Genomic DNA, 23,858 nt, shown 5'->3' with positions numbered 1-23,858 from the left:
AAAAGTGCAGTGAGAGAAATGCTTTAAAAAATTTCTTTTTTAAAATCCTAAACGTTTGCAATGAGGAATGAGAGAGTGAGATATTTGGAATCTTCTAAAGCACTTCACATTAGATTAAAAAAAAGAGCTGACCTTCACGAATGTTAACGTACTTCTGTTGTAATAAAGCATTGACTTTTTTGAAGGCAAGAGAAAAAAATGTATCTTAATTTATGCCCTTGACCTTTGTTGCGTAGTAGAGCTGTACAATTCTGTACCACTATAAGAATTTGTAGGCTGGCAGCAAATATTTCAAATGTGAAAAAACCACCACAATTTTGTTAATATTTGTGAACAATTCAAGATTCATATTTGGAGATATGAAAGATAGAATACTGCTTTCTTATCTTACAGTTGGGAACTGCATTTTATTAAATATATCTGTACACATTGCAATCATATTGCTTCATGCTGCAATCATGAAATACCTTCATTTCCTTTGTGCAAAACCATGGGTGCTCTTTCAGTGTTAAATTATGTGTACATGTCTGGCAATAGACTATGTGACTTATTGTAAGGGTGAGTCATGTAGGTGTAGTAAACTTGTACATTAACTGAAGATCCTAACTTTAAAAAAATCTCTTTCAGGAAACACTTTATTTCAGGAAACTCTTTCAGGAAAACACACAAAAAATATCTTTCTGCTATCCATTTATAAGTACTTTCCTTCCCTTGTTCATGTTTCATTACAATGACAGCTTGTTATATGGGTGCATTCAGTGGGGCTTTTTTTTGTACCCGTGGAAACGTTACTAGCTATAATTTTATTTACACTTAAATACTTCAAATTTATCATAGTTTAAATACATTCTAGATAATTTCAAATTTCAGGACTTCTGCAATTCTGAGGATACTAAATTATTAATAAAAGGTCTTTAGTCTCAGTGCAAAATATATAATGAGCAAAAAAATAGTAAACTAAAAAATACTACCAAGTATCCGAAACAGTATCAAAATTTAACTAATTTTAGCAGGTTAATTTACCACCATGGTCCCAAAACTTTTTCAGATACAACTATCCAAAGCCACATAATGTGTGTTTAAATGACAACCTGAATTCAATCCTGCTATTTTTTGTGAATTGAGTTTTCATGATTCCCATATACATCTTAGTATGTGTGTGTTTTTATGTGTCGTATAATATAGGTTAAAGGACAGAGGAGTTATCCGGATTGTTTTGCAAAGTTCAGAAGCCTCTCTAGACTGGACACTGCATTTTTTAGAAGTGAACCTTTAAATTTACAGAATATTTAGGATGCGTTTTTATTCCTCTATACCTTATTCTAAAGCATATTCATATGGAAGATTAAATTCCTCATTTTAAGCATGTATTGTAATGCAATTCTGAGAGAAAACAAATGTAAATTCTGCCATGCTGATTGATGCTAACCTCTAGCTCTCATTACTTTTCTGTTTTCTCATTTGGTAAAATAGCAAAGTGAGGTCAGTGGGTTTTCTTATAGAATAAAAGTCAGAAGATTAATAAATGTGCCAAAGCCTCACTTTAATTGAACCTGAAGCATATGTTGCAAGCATATAAAATATGTCCCAGATGTTTGACCATGCCAAGTAACTTAGTTTTCCCCGATTACCACAAGGCAACTATTAGTCTAGTAACCTTTGGACTTGGGGGTAAATGGGGTATTACATGGCAGACAACTAGAGCACCTGTTTTCCATTCTGCAAAGACCTCTGGCAGGCTTTACCTAAGCAGCGCCTTATGTTTTCACTTAGCAGATTGTTGGGTGATTATGAAAAGTGTCTTTCCTTAGAACTGGTGTAGATATTAGCCACTTACTCAAAATGAATGGATAACTCACTGGCTTCTAGAAAGTCTGTGTGGGCACTTTCTGAAGCAGGTTTTTAGCTAGGCAGGGGTTTGTTTGACAGCCCCCAATAAATGCTATGTCATAAGCTGACTAATGAATCATTCTGTAATATACTTTTGTTTTACCAGTACCTATGTGGCGTGTTGTAAAGGCTGATAAAGAATAGATCCCTTTAAATTCCTGCTCACTCAAATATTTGAGTTCCTTGCTCAGACTTGCTCTTCTGTTAATACCAAGTCATTTGCCCCACAGAGCTCTTTGTAGTATCTGACATGAACATTAGTTTCATTTGAAATAATGAAACTAAGTGAATCTAAAAATCAATGGTATCATGTTTGCTGCTATCCTGTTTAGAACATACTAATGACTGAAGACAAAGTTTTGGTTGGTTAATCTAAATCAATCTGCAAAAGTCACCACTGCTCTCTGCAATCCATCCTCTCATAAAATTCCATTACTAAATGAAAATAGGCCTCCATACAACTGACAAATTATCACAGGCAGATACAGAGCTTCTGCAGGCCGTATCTGGCCCATAGGCCTTACGTTTGACACCTCTACACTAGGTATCCATTCTGTAAGTTAGATCTACAAGTCTGGTCTAATTTGTTGCAGGCCCGAGATGTGGGCAGTCCAGAAGGTAAGGCACTGGAGACTGGCTTCAGGAAGACACAGAGATGTCCTGTTGCCGCTTACACTCTAACACAGTGGTTCTCAAGCTTCCCTAGAAGCTGCTGCCTGATTTATACGTTCAAAGGGGTGTAGCTATAACGGTGATTGGGCAGCAGTGCGCCAAGTAGCAGCTTGTTTAGCCCTTGATGCACATAACCAATCTGCCCTGTCAGATTAATAAACCACCAAAAATTGGGTCACAGTCCACTGATGGATTCTGGATCCACAGTTTGAGAACTGCTGCTCTAACTCTTATATCCTAAATCTCTTCTGTATCTCTCCCAAGAGAAAACTAGGGCTGCAAAATGCTTAAAAGGCAATCAGCAGCCATGTCCATCTTCAAAATGATGTATCTGCATAAAGTGTATAACTACTGCATGTTTCCAGGAATAAAACACTGTTTCTTGTGTAAAATGAATTATTAGTCATATAAACTTTTTTTAGTAACCAAAAGACATTCTGTGTATTTCTTGTGAAAGCAGGCTTACTCCATTACCATGCAACAAGCATTCCTGATCTCGCATCACAGCAACTGACATCAAAAGCAGCACCGTATGGTTCTGAATTAACTAGTGGTAACCATTCTTGAAGTTCAGCACTGAGATATCACATTTGGACTTTTGTTAGTCTCTGTGGGACTGCGGGTATGCAAATACATTACTCTCACTGACACAAGTAGCTGCTTTACTCCTGTCTATCATATGGATAATAGTAATCCTTTATTTAAGAAATGTAAGTATAGTTCAAGTAGTGATGAAAAAAATTCTTAAAGATATTGACCGCTTAGGAACATGACAGTTTTTCTTTTCTCTGTCTCTCTTTTATAGAATTGGTGAATACAATTTCTTCTGAATTTAGGAAAACGCATATTTTTCAGGCAAGACTATTCTAACAGTGAAATGGGAAGTTAGCACAAAGGAAATTGATGTTAAATTGTGAATTCTTAATTCTATAGGGTGTATTTGTTTTATTTAGTGACTCAGTAGGTCTCAGCTCCTTGAGATATGGACACCAGCAATAAAGCTTCTTAAATGTTAAACAAAATATTAAAAATGAAGTTGTAATTGAAGCACTCCTCCATTCGTCTCTGGTAACTATGTGCCTGTCTAACTGAAGAAGTTAAGAATCTCTTTTTAAAATGCTTGTCCTTTGAACTCCCTAAAAGAAGAGAAGTTCCCGTTCTGGATGCTTCCTTCAAGAGAATTGATGTATCTTTGATGAAGAAGAGAGACAATAGCAAACTTGTATAGTTAAAATAGGTTTTGATTGTCAGCGCTTAGCATTCTTACTATTATGCATTTATTCTCACAACTGCTAATACCTCACTGCCACACTAATCTTGACACTAATGTTCCATATCCTGGAAAGTCAGGTGTTGAGTAGAAGAAAGGAGACCCCTTTAAAATCAGCATTCTCACTTCAGGCTCTGAAGACCCTTTTAAGCCCAATAGGGGCCCTTGAGGTGCTAAACTAACCATACTCATGTATCCGACATGAAACTGTCAGACACCTGCCTTCAAGCCAGGCTGTAACTGGGGGTAGGGACTGATTGTGGAGCAGGCAGAGAAGGTTGGGCAGCAGATATGGTCAGGACAGACTGATGTTGGGTATTGCGTAGAAGCTGAATGAGGCAGGTCTGTGCTGTCGCTTTTGGTCAGACTGAAGGAGCAGCTATTATATAAGACCAGTCTAACCATTATTGGTTCCTCAGATCACCTGACCTGAAGAGCCACAGTATTGGTTTTGGCCATTATTATGTTGGTGCTAGAGGTGTGTGTGCGTGTGTGTCAGTGGCAGATGTTGCTTTTCATAAGAGTATTGTTAGGCACATCCACCTGTAAACATGTTTAGCCATCCAATATGATCTTTTGGAACACGTGGAGCTCTTAGTTTTGAGATAGTCATATGCTGGAAGGCCTGTCATATCCATAGGCCTGTCTATGGGGAAGTTTTGCATTGTGGGGAAAGGGATGTTCTGGCAGTTTTAGAAAGCTATATACGTTGTGACATTTTAATTGTTCAAGGCCTACTTAATAAATAATAAATGAAAATTATCTAGTAATAAATAAAAGAAATGAAAGAAATTTTAATTCATACATGTCTGCAGTATTTTTAAAGCAGTATGCAAGTGTTTATCTGCTCTAATTGCATAACTTTAAAACATTTAAGTAATGTCATATTTATCTGATTTTTCTTTTTCCCAAAATGCATTTTATGCTGACATAAATTTTAAAAAGATACCCAATCATTGATGAGGAAGAACAAAGTTTTATAACTTTCTAAATATAGAATTGGTAATGACTTATGGGAAAGCAAGCTAAATTCCTCTTTAAAAGATATACTGAAGAAATTTAATATAGCAATCACTACCTTATCTCTGTGATCAGAAAACACGTGTTTTCACATTTTTGGAACCAGCTAGCTGATGCGATAGGCCAATTAAACAGCTGTAGCAGTGTGATAGTGCAATGTATTTTATTGATTGTCTAAATAATTGCTCTCAGTATTAGATTTGCTTGTTGGAGTGTTTTTAGTGCCTGGGGTAACTTGACATGTAAGTTTTTCACTAAGTTGACTTCATAGTCTTAATCTTTGGATCTGACCGACTCCTCGGATTTCATACACTGGCAATTTCTAACCATTTTTCAGTGTGCTCTATCTCAGAAAATGTGTCGCCTTTTGTGCCATGTTTTTACCAAATCAGATCAGACTGCATGCACAGTTATGTCAGTGGAAATCTAATATTAGACCAACTTATCTCTAGATAGCACATGGGAAAATAAGCTTGCATAAGTGATTGATTAATTTGATTTTACAGATAAGTTATTTGTAAAGTAATTGAGCTCAGAGATATAAGTTGATTACTGCTTTAAAAACCCACATCAATTGCATGGTAGGTGAAATATTTAAAGTTGTTGTCCTTCTCTTTTCCAGTTTGTTCACATCCTTAGGTGGCAGTGTCAAGAATGTAGAAGCCAGAGAACATTTTACATTAGCAATTTGCTTTTGATCCAAAGGATAGTGATTTTAGCGATACACAACTTGAGTATTCAATTCCTGTTTACTTTAATTACTTTAAAGGATTACTTTAAAGATATTGAAAAATCAACAAGTAGAGAAATCATTTTATTATCATGTTGATCTACCTTCAGAAATAATTCACTTCTCTTTATCTTTAATAATAAAATTAGTTTGCTAAACTAAGAGCCCAATCCTATGCATGTCTACTCAGAAGTCCCATTATCATCAATGAGGCTCCCAGGTAAGTGTGGATAGGATTGCAGCCTAAACCTTAATTAATTGTAACATCCTGCTTCTAAAACCCAAGGCAATATCTTAGAAAATGTCTAACTCTTTGGCCCACCTGACTGAGGATCCTCTGTGCATAGTAGAAGAATACACGTGTGCCTATCCTCCCACCCCACAGGAGTAAGGTATTGTAAGACCTTCACATTCTACATGAAGATCCAGTTAACATGACACACATGAAAGCTGTGTTCTTTTTATATCCCAGTGGGCTGAAACGGAGCCAGTAGACTAGACTACTGAAACTAAAACGCATCAGTTTATTGAGTTCTATAAAACATAACAAGGCACATGTGATTAAGGAACAGCATAAGCATACTTAACAGAAGTGAAATTGACACAGCAACTAACAGAAAATCACCATTATTATTCTTAAGATTATCTGTATATAGCCTCTCAGCAAAAAGTAGTTCACAAAGCGGTTTACATAGCAAAATAAATCAATAAATGGTTCTCTGTCCCTAGAGGGCTTACAGATACAGAAGAGACTTGAGCACACTTGAGAGTGGCTGTTTCCAGAAGGATTCATTAGTCCTTGGACTGGTGTCTAGCTACTCAAAGCTTGGTGCAGACAGTCAGTCTGAACACCTCTAGCAGAGTTGATAATTATCATAGATTCCTATCTGTTCAGTTGGGAGACCCATCTTGAGAATCAGTTGGCAGACAAGCATCAATTGACTCAAGCCGAGGCCATCAAATTGGCTCACGTTGCCTTTGAATCATAATCACCATGTTCTAGATAAGATCATAGATAAGCATGTTCTTATTTAGAAAGACAGTGTGTCAACAAAAGCATATGTAAGTAAACATGTGGGAACAAGGTCCAGTTTGCTGCCCAAGGAAGCGTGCAATAGTGGGAGAGTCTATTGCAACTGCATTAGTTGGAAACTTGTCTCGAATTGGTGTCCACAAGACATTGAGCAAGAGCAACTATGTTCCTGGTGAATTGGTTCAGCAGGATACTGATCAGTGACTCAGAATGAGCATGAAAATTCTGGCAGACTGCGGACGAGTTTGTTGTTCTTATAGTGGAGGATCTGTTTGACACCCCAGAAAACTCCCAGGTCAGTAGGTTCATGACTGAGCATATAAATGAGAGAGATGATGGCAAGAATTATCTTGTTGGGTGCTGTATTGACCCAGCTGGCTATGTTTCCAGGACCTGATGTTAATTTAAAGGAGTTGGGGGCTTCCAAGTGGTAACACAGTTGTTTCAGGGACCAGTATTTATCCTCTCTTAGACTTATTCCACTTAGACCCAAATCCTAACAAACTTTCCAGCACTAGCATAGTGGTGCCAATGGGGCATGAGCTTAATCCTGAAGTTGGGTGGCACTCAAGGAGACTTCCTCAAAGTAAGGGAATGTTTGTTTCCTTGCGTCGGAGCTGCATTGCCCTTATGTCGGTGCTGAAAAGTGGGTTAAGATTGTGCTTTTCATAGCTTGGAGGCTGAGGAACTGTGTTCGAAGAATTTAGGCTACTCTGTTATCAACTCTTCTATGTCCTAGTATGAATGCCACTAATGAGCTATACCACCACTTGGTGGATACATCAAGTGTGGAATTGGGAAAGCCTCCAAATGTTGGTAATATCAGGGATATCTGACCTTTAAAAAAAAACTGGCCTTAAAAAAATATCTGAGTATAAGTAGCTGAGGAGACAGGTAGCTGCATTGAACAGCATGTTGGATTGCCAGGACTGGATTCCATCTGTAGGTATTTGTATATTGGCAGATTTCGCAGAAGGGCATCATTGATTAATTATCTCATAGGTTTCCATCTTGGACATTAAACTGAATTCTGGCAGATCTAAAGGGAATTCTCTTTGAGCCTTTAACCGCATGCCCCTTGAAAAGGATTACACTGAAAAGAAGTTTGCAATTAGTCTTTAGGTTGCTCAGGTTTCTGAGTTGGGGACGTTGTCTACTGACCTGCAACTTTGCATAAGGAAAAGGTATAATTGAGAACTGATCTGTCTTTTATTCTGAAGATCAACTTAATTTTTCATAGACACCAGGACATTTCTGTACATTGTGGTGTTCTACGTGCACCCCTCTGCAGGAAAAATGTTGGCAATGTAAGACATGTAACAGGCTGTTGGTTTTTACTGGGATAGAAAGGAGACTTTTACAAAGTCTGTCCTTGTTTGTCTCTTTTAATGAGGTGTGGATGGGTAAGGAGCTGTCCTCTTCTGATATCTGTAGGTGGATTGGGGACTGTTGATTATACAACTGTTGGAAAATCATCTCCTGTGGATGTTACAATTCACATCCTTAGGGGAGTCTCACATCTACAGTCTTCTGTTCCAGTTTGTCTTTGGAAGAGATCTTCATAGCAGCTACTTGGGTTCTGTGTACATTTTGCATGTCAGTTTAGGATGGACAAGTTTTCTTCAGCCAATGCAGTCTTCAGAAGGAAGACTTTGCTGAAAGGTTCTTGTGCAGTTATGCTCCTCCCCTTGTTCCACTGGAGGCCCATCCTGGGATGGTATTGCTTTTTACATTCCAAAGGTTCTTGAATGCCATTCAGGAGACAAAGGAAAAATAAAAATTCCTGTTCTCTGTGGCTTTTGGAGGCCCGTTTGTTTTCCTCCAAATGACCAAATATAGTACATGTGATATTGAGGCTTCTGCCTTTTGCCATAGTGTGGATTGGTAGATGTAGATCCCTGATAGAAGGGCTTCTCATTTTTGCTTCTCAGTCTTTCCTTCAAAGTTAGTTTTGAAGGTTGTTCTAGCTCTTGGTGGAATGTGTTTGAGTTTCGTTGTTTTTACTGTTGTATTTTAGTTGTGGGAGGTGGGGTTGCTTCAGTTCTTCCATTATACTTGAGAGAGAGGAACAGACTCTGCTTACAGCTCCAGGAGGAGGTGCTAACTAAACAATAGTTAATGTCTTTCAGAAGACACAGAAAATAGGAATTCGCAGTGTAAGATATTTTCATTTGCCCAGGTATCCCCCACAAACATGCATGACACAAAAGACGTGAACTACTGCCAGATTATTGCACCTGAATCGCACCGTGGACTCCTCAGCCTCTGACCCCCAGAGGTGAACAGCAACCATGATGGGGTAAAGGTCGAATCAGCTGTAATATCCAAGTGGCAACTAGAGGGCCATCTGCCAGAGCACCATCTTCCCTGAAAATAAACCCCAAAGCCTGTGCCACCTGCAGCATCTGAGTGGACTTGCAGCTCTAAGGAAGATAGCCCACATGCCCATATCCTCCCGCATTGCTGGTGTCACTCTGATCCGGTGATGAGGCTTAGAAGCCCCTCTAAGGGCATTTGTTCATCTGGGTGGACTGGCAGCAGCTGAAATGCAGACTCAATGTAGCATTTCGCCATTTGCGCCTGAGCCCCACAACCTCTGAGAATAGCCAATGCCTCGTCAAATGACGTGTACCGCTCCGAGCAAAATCCTGCGGTATACCATCATTCACTGAAGCGCCCCTGGGGAATGAGAGGTGGTTGATCAGCCGTATCTCCCTCCATACCACATCTTCGAAACCAGTCACTGATTTCAAATTATTGGCCCAAGCTGCGACCTTAAGTGAGTCCTTTACAGATGTTCAAATCACATTAAATGAACACATAGGGGAATTGCTAATGGCCCAGGCATAGACATTGCCAATGGCCCAGAACTCATTCCCAGAGCTGTCTGCATGGGAATGCCAATGAGGCATTCTAATAAGGGTTCTCAGGTTAGGAGGCAGAGCATCTTCATTTAATGCAGGTTTAGATGTCTGCAAAGGCCTTTCTGTTCAGAATGTGCATACTGTCAGGTGAGTTCAGGTGTAATATGGGTCTAGTAGTGCTTCACAAGTCCTAGGCCCCCATTTCCTTTCCCTGTTTTTGCATAGGCAGCCCCCAAATAACCTTCCAAATAAATAACCCCCAAATAAAAAGCAGCTAAGAGGACTAAACCCACAAGGAAGGAGTCCAGGCCTCCTTGCCATCTTGTTTGTAATTGCAATGAAATGCACAAGGAGAGGGAAAGACTTTCTTTTGAGGCCGTCTTTGTACGACTTCCCTGCTCATAAACCCACATTAACTGGACTCCCATCCTAAAGACCTGCCTTCTTTTCAGGTGTTTGAGAGGCAAGTTAAAACATTCCTTTTCAGGCAGGATGGGGTACACCTTTTTTTTTATGATTCCTTCTCTGCCTTGAATATGTGACTATCTCCCGCAGGGTGATCGGGCATCCTCTTTTTCTAGTACATATCCTCTTTTTTGCTTTGTGTCCTGTGCTGGCGCACTATCATTACCCTTGCGTATGTGAGGTAACCAGCCAACCAATTCAACTGGACATCCTCTTTTTCTAGGACATGTTCTCTTTTTTTAGCTTTGTGTCCTGCGGTGGCACTCTATCATGACCCTTGCATATATGAGGTAAGTAGCCAACCAATTTGACCGGACATCCTCTTTTTCTAGGACATGTCCTCCTTTTTTGCTTTGTGTCCTGTGGTGACGCTCTATCATGGTGGCGCTGGCTGAGCCGTGAGACCTGTTAGCTGAGCTACTGGCTGTGGTGGCTGAGCCGCCAAAGTGCATCTACATGCACACTGGACCTCAGAGTCGGCAGGCAAGGCATCCTGCACCAACAAGTTTGGAGGGCCTCCTTTGTCCTGCCACACCTGGGCGCAAACTGCAGCCTATGCCGCAGAGCCCTGAGCCCCCTCACCCTGTGGCAACATAAGCCCAGGTTGTGTGATGGCCACTGTGGTGGTAGCTAGTCCCTCCTGCCCTCCCACCCCTTGGGATGTGAGTGCGGCAATATCCTGTGCTCCAAGAGACTCCTCCATGGATCCTGTACTTCCTCCATTTAAAGGCAGGCCTTGTATGCCCTGATGTGGCTGGGCACTGCCCTCCCTTGTGTTGTGTCCATTTGCATGCTCACCTAGTGGAATCCGTGCCACTGCATCCTGCCTTTGAGTTGAAATTCTGGAGTCTTGAGCCTCTGATGACTGTGCAACAGGTTCTCCAGGCAGTCTGCACAGCATACCTGTAATGGTTGAAAGCTGAGAGAGAATGGCCTGCATGAGTGTTCCATCCCCATGCTGTGGCCCACCACTGTGGGAAGGAGCCAAAGAAGATGATGATGGAGGAACCAACCACCCCCCAACTTTCTGCCAGGGCCCTTTCCAAAAACTTACCTTACCCTGAGGCTCTGTTTAGATTCCTCGTCCCCCTCATCAGATGGAGGAAGGTGCAAGCGCACCTTACTTGGGGGTGGCCTGGCTGTCCCCCTCCCTGATTTCTGAACTCTTTTTGGCATGCTTAAGGATCCACCAACAACCACCACCAGTTGCCTAAACCCAGATTAAATCCAAGATTGGTGGAGAGCCCCCCTTTTCTGAACTGAAATGAGAGCACTGCTCAGAGCCTCCTGCTCAGAGCCTTGGAGCTTCCTTCCACCCCACCTCCGCCACCTTCCTGATAAACACTCACATGTGCACAATCAGACTGGAAAAACAAGGAGGAAGCAGATGAATACGAGGCAGATTAATACCACGTGGGCGGGGGCCAGGGAGGGGTAAACAAGGAGCGCATGTGCAAAGTCACGGCTGGAAAAACAAGAAAGCAGATGAACAATCTGCACCGACTGGAAAAACGAGGAGAAAGCAGATGAACACCACATGGGCGGGGCCAGGGAGGGGTTAAACAGGAAGTGCTCTTGCAAAGTCATGGCTGGAAAAACAAGGAGGAAGCAGCTGAACACCATGCTGGCGATTATTTTTTAAAAAACCCTGTGAGGTAGGTGAGGTTGAGAGAAAGTGACTGGCCCAAGGTCACCTGAGCTTGCTTCCTGAGCTTCGTGGCTGAGGGGGGATTTGAACCTGGATCCTCTGGGTCTGAGTCCACCTCCCAAACCATTATACCAGCCTGGCTCTAGGGCTGAAAGAAACACCACATGGTTGGGAACCCTGCCCTGGGAAAGCTCCTGAATGGCTACTCTGCCCAGGGAGAGAAACCGCGGAGGAGGAGAAGGGGGGGGGGCTGCCCAGCCCGGGATAAGCAATGAGGCGAGAAGGATGAAAGGAGAAGGCGGGGGGGTGGCGGCTGCCCAGCCAGGATAGAAAATGAATAGAAAGACCACGTGGGTGCCGCCCGGCACTGGAGGGGAATCTGCAGCAAAGCTCTGCAGCAGCTTCCAGAGGAAAGCTGCAACCCGTCCCTGGTACCAGATTCCCCTCCCCAGCCCCTCTGGCCTGGCAGGCTAGTCCCTCCTCGCCTCGATGCTGCTCCTTCCACTGCTGCAGAGGAACAAAGAGGCTGGGAAGGCATGGGCACCTGCCTTTAAACTACACGCCCCAGCTTGCCCCCTCCCCCGACCAATAGCTGCTCACCATGTCGTGCAGGCGGAGAACCGGACAAGTTTCCCTCCACCTGCATTAACAGCTGGAGGGCTTTTCTTGACCAGATAAGCATATGAACCTAGACTTCAAATTATAACATGTGTAGCCACAATTTTTTTACCTGCTGTATGCTCTGTTCAGTTCTTGCAGTCAAGAAGATGGGCCAATACCTAATGTTTTAGCAAGAGATGACGTGACAAGTCTCACATCTTTTACTTGCCCCTGCCTCTTCAGTTTATCAGGGCTGTGTTTTGATAGAACATCAAGAGGAAAAACAAAAATAAATGTGATTTCTGCAACTGCAGTCCCTGTTTCCGCAGTACTGTTGCATAGCAGGAAAGCTTACTACAAGTTTTAATTTGCACCAAAGAGCAGTAACTCCTACCTTCCTTGCCATGCTCAGCTTCCCTAGATTTTTTTTAGAAGGCATCAGCATAGTGTACAATATGCTACTCTTTTCTTTTAGATATACCAATTTTGCTGCTGTTCAAAGAGGCATTTTGTCAAATATAAGTAGGCAAAGATTATTTGGGGTATGAAATACCTAGCTCTCATTTGTGTTAGAATACTTGCCTCTGTAGATTAGTAACATTTATAAATCCTTGCAGGCTTCTGTGCTTAAAAGACTTTTTCTTTCAGTCTCACACCCTCCCCCACAAGTACATTTCTTCTGCTTTTGCCCTGTGGAAAGAAATTAGAACTGTGATTTGGTGTGCTAAATTACCTGTACTAAAAACTATAATTTGCAGTATTAAGTCATCACTGTCATAGTTTTAGAGTTCTTTCCTCTTAAATTACCAAGCCCTAATTACTTTTTTATTATTAAAAATGTTCATAGTGGCAATGAAGGAAGCTGAAAGTGTTAGCGGCAATAAAGTGTATTGCTGACTCAAACTCCTTACCTTGTTTTTATTTTTATTTGCATTATGAGTTCATAACTTCAATTTTAAACACTTTTTGTTCTTTTGCTGTAAGGGATATTTGAGAAGAATAATCTAATATGTGAGCATCGCACCAAATCAGAGAACTTGATTATAAATTAATTAGAATAAGGATATATGTTTTGTGAGAGTAATACTCTATAAAATGCAGTAATGTGTACAGCTCACAGCGCTTAGGCAGTGGCTTCTTTATGCATCAGTGGAGCAGAGAAGGGAAGAGACTAGGGCTGGTCCTTTGACAGATCCAGATGAGACAGTCAACTTAAGTGATAGGTATAGAACAGAAGCAGTGGGTGCTGCTGCCCTGCCCCCTCTTCCACCTGCTTACTGCCACCTCTCCCTTCTCTCTATCTTGCCTTCTTGCCAAGTTGCATCTGCTGGACTGTATGCCTCCACGTGCTACTGCAGTGCTTCCTTCACCTCTGTTTCCCCCTCTCCCCCAATGAAACTGCCCACTCCCTGGGATTAGTTGAGAGGGCCTTCTTACATTCCCTTCCTTTAGCAGAGGTGTGCCTTTGAGAAGTCCTTCTCTGAAGTGATACCCAGCTTATAGAACCCTTTACCCTGGATATAAGACTGGTTTCATCACTTCCACTGAAAGTTTCATGTAGCCTTTGTTTATATTGGATCCGTTTTGTTTTCTTTTATGACCCAAACCTACTCCCACCATTGTTGTAGATTCAGCCACGCTTGAGTAAACACTGCATCCAATTGGGGGGGGGGCAATTAGTAGGCCTGCCTGCGGTAAACAAAAATATTTTGACTTGCCTCTGCATAGGCCCCCGATGGGTCTTCTCAGACCTACACCAGCCATATAACTGGCATAAATCCAAGGAGAGAAAAGAGGTGGGGTGCGTCCAAAAATGGGAGATAAGATCTGGCATGCGCTTTTGCCAGTGGGATCTGCCCACTCTCTGCCCTCCTGGCCTCGCAGCTTCCCACCCCAGAATGCCTTGAATTTCCCCTGGCCCTCCTGCCAACTTACTGATACCTACAAAGCCTTCCAAAGCTATTATTTCATGTGCCACACCTCTTGCTGTTTGCAGCAGCAGCCCAACAGTATGTGACAGCAGCCCAGTTTTTGAGCCACCATAAAGGTTCTTGCACTGCCAGAACGCTTGTTCCACCAGTGCAAGACCCAAATAGGTTTGGGGACTTTAGTTATGCTTTCTTTAATGCTGTTTTCTTGTTCTCTGAATAATTTGATATATTTTTGTTAGTATTTATTTTTATTATATTTTGCGTTCTTTTAATTAGTGCCTTCTTTGCTGATACAATTTAAATAACTTACAATATTTTAAATAAGTCTCCTTTCCTTTTCCAGGGCGAGAGTGGAGCCAGCCGCAACAGAAGCAGTCCCAGAGGAGAAGCTGCTGGCAGCCCCTCTTCATGTTGCATCTCTTTCAAAGCCTGCAGAAGTGAATCTGTTCTCTGCAGGCTTGGAAAGGGCCGTGGGGAAAGAAGCCTCTTCTCTTCATGTGCCACCTGCTTTAAAACCTACAGGGGGTGAGGCAAGGCAGCATTTGGTACCTCACCACAGGCACTTGAAGACATTTGGGCTCCTTCTGAGAGAGACCGTTGCACAGAATTGAGGTCAAAATAGGCTAGAACATTACAAGCAGCTCTAACATGTTTGGCAAATAAATGGCAGGGGGTAAAGGATGGTAGAAGAATAGCTCAATGCATAGGTTGATGTCTGCTGTCACACAAATAGGATGTGCTTATCCTATCCAAACTGCGCTGGAGCAGGCAAGCCAGGAGGCTTGAGCTGCATCCAATGCAGGTTCGTTGGCTTCAGCAGCTCAGCCAGGGGCAAGGGGAAGCTCTTCCCCTTTCCCCTGGGTAAGGGCTGCACACCCCAATGGGTCTTCTCGGACCTGCACCACCTCTGGAGGTGGTGCAAGTCCGACGAGAGTGGAGCAGCTGGAAGCCGCTCTGTTCTCTCCGGGAACAGGGGTTGGGATCTGACATAACTGCCAGGTCCCAGTCCCACCCCCGGCTCCCCATGCGCCCACCCCCAGGGCCACCCATCGCCCTCCCTCTCTCTGCCCAGAAACGCCCGCCCCCACGCCTGCCTTTGCTGCTTGTGCTTGTGCAAGTGGTGGTAAGCGAGCTGCCGCAGAGGCTTCTGCCTGCCTCTGCACGTCAGCACATCTGAATGCGCCGACGCAGCTCCCACCTACGGAGGCGCAAACGTACCTTATGGCATGTTTGCAACACTTCAGGGCCTCCTATGCCGGCATAACTGCCGGTTAGGATTGTGCCCTAAGATTCCTCTTACAAGTAAGACTTGTTTGCACATAGCCCTGGTCACTGTTGATGTGTATGCATCACATCCTGTTTTATTTAATGCCAGTGGCTTTGGCCAAGTACAAATGCCTGTTGCAATGGCAGATACGTACAACATGAGATCAAGTCTTGTATCTTTCCTCGCCATCACCTGCAAAGAGGGTTGGCCTCCCTCCACTAAGAGTAGGCCCGAGTGAGGGAATTATAACTTGGAACTATCTCTACCTGGTTGTATTACCTGCCTCTGCAGGTCTTGCTCGACATCACACCCTGGAATGTTTTCTGCCTGGAGGGATGGGGCACTTCAAGGACCAGTGCTGCAAGTGGTGAAGCCCCACACAACTTTGTGCTATAGGAAACATGACCTTCTTTCTGTTTAGGGCAAGAACGGTCCTTTCAATATACTTATTGCATTTATGACTTGATTCATGAAAGCATGACATTGTACATTGTTGGTGCTTTTCTCAAGTTTTTGTTCCCTATTTTAATTGGCCACCTCTTGTTATAAGCCTTTTTAAAAAAAAAAAATGCTTCCAAGTGTAGCTTCAATATTTCTTACCTTTTTTTGTTCACTTCTTTTGTATTTAGCTCATTGCTTTTAATGTTTGTGATTGCTTCTTATACCAGATAGGGTGAACCCCTGCATTTTCTAGTCTACTAAGATCCTATTCCTTGCAAAGGAAGGGGGGGGGAAGAGAAGACTCCTTCCCCGTCTCTTCCTTTTCTTCTATGAAAAATCTAATAAAGAATACTGTTCCTTCTCCTGTAGTGTGAGAGATTTCAGACAAAACACTTAACCTGCATCCAATCAGAATTTGCTGCCTCTGGTTGCCAAGGGAACTTCCTTATATTCACATTTTAGCATAACACAATGAGGGCATTTTATAGTTATTTGCAGTGAACTGGTGGAAAGCTTTGCACATTAGTGACTTCCATGTTGTTCTCTCTGCTATTTTGGTTAATCTTGCTAGTGATTTTCCATTACTCCCCAGCAGTATATGTGTCAATGGCCACTGCACAGAATATAGTAAAATATGTTAACAGGTGAAAAAAAAATGCCCAGGAATATTCTCTATTGGCCAAAATGTGTGGGCATCTGTGTTCATAGTGCATCTTGTAAAGAATCAGGTTTGGTAAATCCTGTGTCGCCTTGAAGTCCTTTGCAATGAAGTTTCACTGCAATGAAGCAGTGAAATTATTTTTGAATCTCTCCCATGTGGATGGAGAGGAACAGAAAGGTATATAATTGCATATATAATAAAGATCAGCATCTGCCTCTATTCTGATTCAAGAGTATCTCCAGTGGAACTAACTACAGAAAATTTGGTAGAGATTTCCCCATCCTATATGCAACGGTTTTCACATTTCCTTCAATATTTTTTTTGTTTCTGAATGCATCTCAAATTACTTGGATTTAAAAAATTGTCTTTAAAAATTTCTTTATTATTTCCTTTAAAAATAATAATTTTGATTTTTCATTTATAATAGTTGACGGGGAAAGGCTTTGCTTCTCCCCCACTTTACTGGGTGGCAGCCACATGGTGCTGATGGTGAGATATTCCTGTTTGAATATCAAAAAATCAGATTAAGGGCACAAACCTGAGATTGCTCTGGGCTGGCCTAAGTCCCTTAAACTGACCTGAGAGTATCACAAACATGCCGTAAAACCCATTTGTGCCTCCTCTGGAGTTAGCCGGGCTGGTGCACGGAGGCCTGATTCAACCTCCACGGCAACGGGACCAGGTAAGTTCACACCACTCAGGTTAGACTGGCGGAGGAGTCTGGAGAGGAGTGGGGAGGGCAGGGAGGAGGTGTTTGGGGTGGGGGGGAGGCAGCAGGCAAGTGGGGTGGGGGGGCCAGGTTCCAGAACTTACGCTGGATCCTGACCCCTTTCCTGGGCAGCCCAGCTCCAGGCTGCTTGGATCTGCACCACCTCTTTAGATGGTGCGAATCCGAGTAGCCCCATTGGGGCTCCTGCAGCAGCCCGGGGTAAGGGGAAGCGATTTCCCCTTGCCCGAGGCTGCACTGCTTCTGGCACCCTTGTGCTGGATACAGGGCAGGCCAGCCGGCCTCCCAGTTCCAGCGCAAGTTAGGATTGGGCTGTCGGTTGCCTTTCATCTTGCTGCCTCTGATTACTGGCTAGAAGAAAAAGAAGAGCATTGGCTAGATATGTAGCATGTCCATGAAGTGATCATATTTGCATAGCTAATTTCACAGATGAATTTCATAGATGAAAAGGAAGCAGAACAAACACCTAGCTAGAGCTCTTCGAGTTGTGCTTCTTGTCGTGCCAGCCAGTCAGCATTAGTTCATTTGCAGTCATGTGGAATTGCGACACCTCTTCCACTGTGGACGTTCATTGCTGGTACATCCTCACAAGTGGGTGGAGCAGTATGTTCCCTGTTGGGTGGCGGGGAGCCATTCCTGGGTGAGGGAAAAGTGAGGAGAGGGCCAAACTGGGCAGGGAAAGGGCCGCTTTGGGTGGTTCAGACCTGGCAGGGGCAGTGGCAGAGGCTCCACTAAATCCTGTCTTATCCTCCCCCTCCCCCCCCGCCGCCTAAAAGCTCTACATGAGCTACTCGGATCTGCACCAGCGATTGAATTGGTGCAGATTCAAGTAGCCCCATAGGGGCTGCCTGGGTCCAACACACAGTTGGGGAACTGATGTTCCCTTACCTCAGGAAAACCCCCTGCTGACATCTTGGCCCTGCAGAATACAGCAGCAACCTTTTCAGTACCACAGCGCTGGAGCAAGCATAGGATTGAGCTGCACATTGCACACTCAGCTGCAAAGTTCTGTATAATGAAAGCAAGTATGTTCACACATGTGTGCATCAGCCCTAAATGTCCGAACCCCAATGTGAAGTCTTGTAACCAGCCAATCTTCAACAAACCTATGTGCATCTTAGTGTGTGTGTGTGTGTGTGTGTGTATTTGTATTTGTTTTGGTAAGGTACAAGCAAACAATTAGGTTAGAGAGCAGAAGCAACTATTTTAAAATATTTTGTGTTTGTCAAGGGAGAGGAATAGTGCACAAGGTTGGATGTGCTGTATCTTCCGCTCCAGCTCCAAAGGTAATGATAAATTTCAAACCCTACCCCCTGTTTACTTAGTATTGCAGTGTCCTAGATCTGACAATGAATACTCCCAGTAGCTGTAATGAAATCCATGGAAAAGATGCACAAAAAATAGAGGGAGAAAAGACATCAAATGATGGCAGCTTTTATTCCCTGCTGTTGAACTGAAAGCTGGTAGATAGTTTGCAACCAAGGCTGAAAAAGCATTTAAACTTTATTTACTCAACAATAAATAATACAAAACCTACCTGACAAATTTTGACGATGAGTGCTGTCAGGAAATTATATTGAATCTAAGGATCTTTTCTTTTGTAGGAGGCACTAGAATTTGCTTAAAGTACTACTTTTAGGTAGGGAACATTTATGCAGAGTCCCAAACGATGCTACCATTATAGAAAACATGAAGTTAAATGCAAGCAATTGTAGCATGCATCTATTACACTTTACATGTGGCATACCAACTCCTTCATTTATATGTGGGATCTATTATAAGACCTTGAAGATCTGCAAGTCTTTGTACTGACCTTTCTCTGATGTATGCCTCCCAAGAGGGTTTGTTCTAAGATCTAAATGATGAGCAAAATCAGGCTTTAATTTGGAACTAGGACTTGGCCTCAGAACATTGTCCAAGAGCTAAGCATTCAAAGATGGGATGTGAGTATTGCAGTCTGAACACGTGCGTTTCCCTTGTTACTAAGCAACCTGTATTAGCCCGTTCAATGCGATACAATGAAGTACTTCACATTTGTAATAATCTTTGTTGCATTAAGATATTAGACTTCCGTTTAACTTAGGTGCTTCTTATTTTCTTAAGTTTTGTCTCCTAACTTGAATAGAAGTTTGAACAAGCCTATCAATATTGTCCTATGACATATCTGAGGTGCAGCTCATAGAACGTTGACTTTTATCTGTAATTGTACTTATTGGTTTGTATGAGTTTAATAATCCATTCTATGTGTAGTTTTGCTCTGGGGTTTTTGTTGGTTGTTTGCTTCCACCTGAAGTTTGTGTACATGGCCACCTTCACAGAGAGTCTTGAGTTTTAATTTGTGAAAATTAGCATGTTCAATTTAAGACGACCAAAGATAGGAGGCTTTTTAAATAGTGTTTTTAATGTAGTGCAGTACATACTAGACCAGGGGTGCTCAATGCCTCGATCGCGATCTACCGGTTGATCGCGAGGCAAAATGAGTCGATCGAAGGCTTCTCTCCCGTCCACACATTCCTGGGAGTGAGCCCCTGGCAGGCTTGTGAGCCTAGGGAGTGAGCCCAGGGAGTGAGCACCTGTCAGGCTCCTCCCTGGGAGAGGAGCCACTGGCAGGCTTCTCTCCCATCCATGCATCCCTGGGAGTGAGCCCCGTTGACTCTACTGGGGCTGACTTACCTTTCCCTTGTTTTTGCACTGGTATGTATGGAGATCTGCCCCCCCAACTTCCATCTGTTGGTTCTGTGTGCAAGGGGTTTTGCACTGGTCTTGCTGTGATGTCTATATAGAGATCTTCCCTCCCCCACACCTTTCCCCTGTTTTTGCACTGGTATGTATGGAGATCTGCCCCTCCCCCCAACTTCCATCTGTTGGTTCTGTGTGCAAGGGGTTTTGCACTGGTCTTGCTGTGATGTCTATATAGAGATCTTCCCTCCCCCACACCTTTCCCCTGTTTTTGCACTGGTATGTATGGAGATCTGCCCCTCCCCCCAACTTCCATCTGTTGGTTCTGTGTGCAAGGGGTTTTGCACTGGTCTTGCTGTGATGTCTATATAGAGATCTTCCCTCCCCCACACCTTTCCCCTGTTTTTGCACTGGTATGTATGGAGATCTGCTCCCCCCCCCCACTTGTATTGGAATCGAGGAAGATCTGGTGTCAGCAGTGGCCCCTTTAAGGGTAAGGCCTGGGCATCCAGCAGAGTGTGCTGCACAGCTGCAGCCACTTGAAGGCAATAGGGCCCTCAGGGATATAAGAGCACCTGAGGCAGGAAGGGCTCCACTTATTTATGTGAGTCAGCCTTTTCCTACATGAAGATCATTAAGTCCAAGTTCCACCATGACTGATGAACATTTGGAAGTGTGCTTGAGGCTGGCTGTCAGCAGCTACTGCCCGGACTATGCATTCTTGGCTGATTCACTTCAGTGCAAGTCATCAAAGTAAACTCAAGTAATTACAAAAAATGTTTATAGTTAATTATGTTGTGTTGTGCAATATTGGCTCTACTGCAGAAAGTCTTAGATGAGTCAAATAACGTGATATTAGTTTTGACAGGCTTAGATTTTATTTAGCTCATAGCTGGATCAGGACCTTGTATACGGGGGGCGGGAGCAAATCCAGTTACTACTTAGACCAGGACAAATGCTCCCATTATTACCAGTAACCCTTTTATTCCTCGCTGTATTTTTCATGTGGCAAGGAGGGATTCTCTTGAGTCCTTATGCTGCCATTTCCCCAAAGATTCCTATGTCACCTTTATGAATCATAGCTTTAAGTTAGTCCTGGATTGAGCTTATTTTTGTCCTGACATTTTTAGAATTTTGGGTGGGGGTGTTTAAGCCATTTTTTGCTTCCTTGTCGTAGCAGCACAGGGTGTATTGAAATTCTCTATCACCTTTCAGAAGGCCAATTCTTGTCTTCAGGAAACCTCCTAAACTCCGTCTGGACTCGTGCAGATGAGGTTGTGAAGCCTGTGTGATGCTAAAATATGACCTACTGTGCCATTTTCAGGCTGGGTTAAAGTGAACACAATCTTCAAAAGGCATTCTTAATTTCACTGATTTTGTACTCTAGCACAGAAGTAGCTCATCGTGCACAAATACTGGTTACTTCAGAATGCCAGATGCAGGGGAGGGCACTAGGACACAGATTGTCTTGTTGTCTTGTGTGCTCCCTGAAGCATTTGGCAGGCCACTATGAGATACAGGAAGCTAAACTTGATGGGCCTTTGGCCTGATCCAGCAGGGCTCTTCTTATGTTCTTATGGTATAAGTGTCCAAAAGACATGTAGTACATGACACTGAAAACTCTGCATAGTTTGACACAGTGTCTGCCTTGCTGACTATTTTCTCTGCATAAACTATGTTAAAAAACAAAAAGGTCCAAGCATAGGTGTTTGAGTTTCTGTGTCTGTATTTTTAAACATAAAACTATTTTTTTAATTGTTTAAAGTTTTGAAATTTGAAATTTTATTTTTAATTTCTCTGTAATTGAAGCTTCTAATATTATTTACCACATACAGAGGTGATCTTATTATAACTTAAGTTCTGGGGCCTGATATATAAAAAGATTGTCACAAAATCTGTTTCCTATTGCAGACATCGAAATGTTTTATAAATTGGCATGTTTCATATGTCCACAATTACTATACAGTGAACCCCCACTTTACAATGGTAATCTTTTCTGGAGACACCATTGTAATTGTGCACATGCTATAATGTGAACCCAGTAATACCTTTTTATTTGTTTTTTCCCCTTTGATAATTCTTTGTAAGACCTTGGAAGTTGAAGTTTCTGCCACAGAGCTAAGCTATTTCCCGCTCTAAAAGGTGCCTACCTTGCTCTTTATGCGTCATGGTTACCAGCTTACACAATCTTGTAATTATAAAACACAAATTACAAGGCTGTATCCTTTCCTCAATACACACAGCCACAATCTTAAAAATACTGCTACCCACCTAGAAGGCCTGCGTATGCATAGAGATGTGAAGGCCTGGAAAAAACCAGAAAAATTCAGAAAAAAACCATTTCCCCCCCATGTTTTTCCTGAAGCCTTTTTTGTTTTTTTTCCAAAAAATTGAAAAAAGAAAAAATGATTACAGAATGTTTTAAATATGATGAATTAAATATTTTAAGACAAGGTGTTCAAATATTTTCCAAATCATTTCCAAAAAATATGTATGGTATCAGATTATTCTAATTTCTGTGCACTGAGGACAAACGGGTCCTAGGTTACAAACTGAACTCTCCAATGCAAGAAAGATGCATTTCTTCTTTTAGGAGGTGCTGCTATTGTCACCAGAAAAGAAAAAGGTTTCAGTTTTGTTTTTGCATGTGAGTAGGTATGTTTGGTTCTGTTCTCTTCACTAGGCCTCAAAGCATTGGAAGAAAATACAGAGCAATAAAAAGGACCTGAAAGTATATACTTAATTTTAAAAGGTAAGAGTTTACATTTATCCAATTCCAAAAAACTGAATCATTTAGCTACATTATCTCTATAACCTTTATGTAAATAATAATTTAATTACTACTAATCTGGTTCTTTACTTCCCCCACCCACAACCATAGATTAGTATCTTCTTGCAAACGAGCCATTAAATTATTTTTCTTTCCTACTCCCCTCAGGAAAATGGTGAGACCAACATCTAGCATATGGAGGCATTTTCACTTTACAATTTCTTCAGAGAAGAAAAATGTGATTTGCAAATATTGTCAGATGAAATATGCATTTCTAAATGCTACCAGGATGACAAAACACATTCTTGTATGTATCAAGTGTCCTGTAGATATTTAAAAAATCCTTCATGGATCTAAGTGAAGAGGACCACAATGATGAAAATGCACATAGTTTTTCTCACCGTTCTTGTTCAAAAAGTCCTCTTTCTACTCCATCTGTAACATCAGCAGCAACACAAAGTGTTGTCCCATCAGCAAAATCCAAAAATTATTCAATAACTTCATTTGTAGACAAGATGACATCTGAAGATCAGGAAAAAATTGATCAAGCTCTTGCAAGAGCAGTATGTTTTTCTGAAACATAATTTTCAATAACTGAAAATACGTACTGGCAGGAAGCTTTGAAATTACTAACACCATCATACCTTTTGCCCAGCAGACATTCTTTGAGCAAGCCTCTTTTGGAGTCAGAATATGAACATGTAATGGAATCTATGCAGGGAAAAATTAATGAAGCACTGTGTCTTGCACTACTTACAGATGGATGGACAAATGTGAGAGGAGAAGGAATTATAAATTTTGTTATAACAACACCTCAACCAGTTTTTTACAAAAGCATTGAAACAGGAGAGAACAGACATACTGCAGAGTATATCAGCTGTAAAATATGTGAAGTCTACAGAAAATTGGGAGTGGTAAAGTATTTGCTTTGCTGAATGACAATACCAGCAATATGAAAGCAGCATGGGAGATCATAATGGATAAGTATCCACATATTACTGCAATAGGATGTGCATCTCATGGGCTCAACTTGCTTCTTAATGATATTATGAAACTGGACACCCTTCAAATGATCTATAGATGAGCAAAAGAAGTTATAAAACATGTAAAGTACTCATATTGTAAATGTGGTTTTCAAGAAGAAGCAAGTAGAAAAAATGCAAAGAATAAAATAGTGACACTGAAGCTTT

At 42.1% G+C, this 23,858-nt stretch overlaps 1 protein-coding gene across 1 annotated transcript in view; it reads left to right on the top strand.

Annotated features, from left to right (window-relative positions):
• Positions 1 to 23,858, top strand: part of MCTP1 (multiple C2 and transmembrane domain containing 1) — a 254,641-nt gene that overhangs the window by 207,477 nt on the left and 23,306 nt on the right. The window lies entirely within an intron of this gene.

Source organism: Tiliqua scincoides, chromosome 2, assembly GCF_035046505.1.
Source record: "Tiliqua scincoides isolate rTilSci1 chromosome 2, rTilSci1.hap2, whole genome shotgun sequence".
Classification (NCBI taxonomy): Eukaryota; Metazoa; Chordata; class Lepidosauria; order Squamata; family Scincidae; genus Tiliqua; species Tiliqua scincoides.
The sequence above is the reverse complement of the archived record's forward strand: the minus strand, read 5'-3'. Positions and strand labels throughout refer to the sequence as shown.